Source organism: Piliocolobus tephrosceles, chromosome 12 (assembly GCF_002776525.5).
Source record: "Piliocolobus tephrosceles isolate RC106 chromosome 12, ASM277652v3, whole genome shotgun sequence".
Classification (NCBI taxonomy): Eukaryota; Metazoa; Chordata; class Mammalia; order Primates; family Cercopithecidae; genus Piliocolobus; species Piliocolobus tephrosceles.
The window spans coordinates 107,909,018-107,909,303 of record NC_045445.1 but is presented as its reverse complement, the minus strand read 5'-3'; positions in this window follow the sequence as shown (position 1 = coordinate 107,909,303).

Genomic DNA, 286 nt, shown 5'->3' with positions numbered 1-286 from the left:
TGCAACCTCTGCCTCCCGGGTTCAAGCAATTCTCCTGCCTCAGCCTCCTGAGTAGCTGGAACTAGGGGTGTATGCCACCACGCCCGGTTAATTTTTTGTATTTTTAGTAGAGACGGGTTTCACCATATTGGTCAGGCTGATTTTGAACTCTTGACTTCAAGTAATCGGCCTGCCTTCGTCTCCCAAAGTGCTAGGATCACAAGAGTGAGCCACTGTGCCTGGCCCTTTCTACCACTTTAGCATTTAAAAAAAAAGACTCTTTAAATCCTTCTATTTTAAGGATACA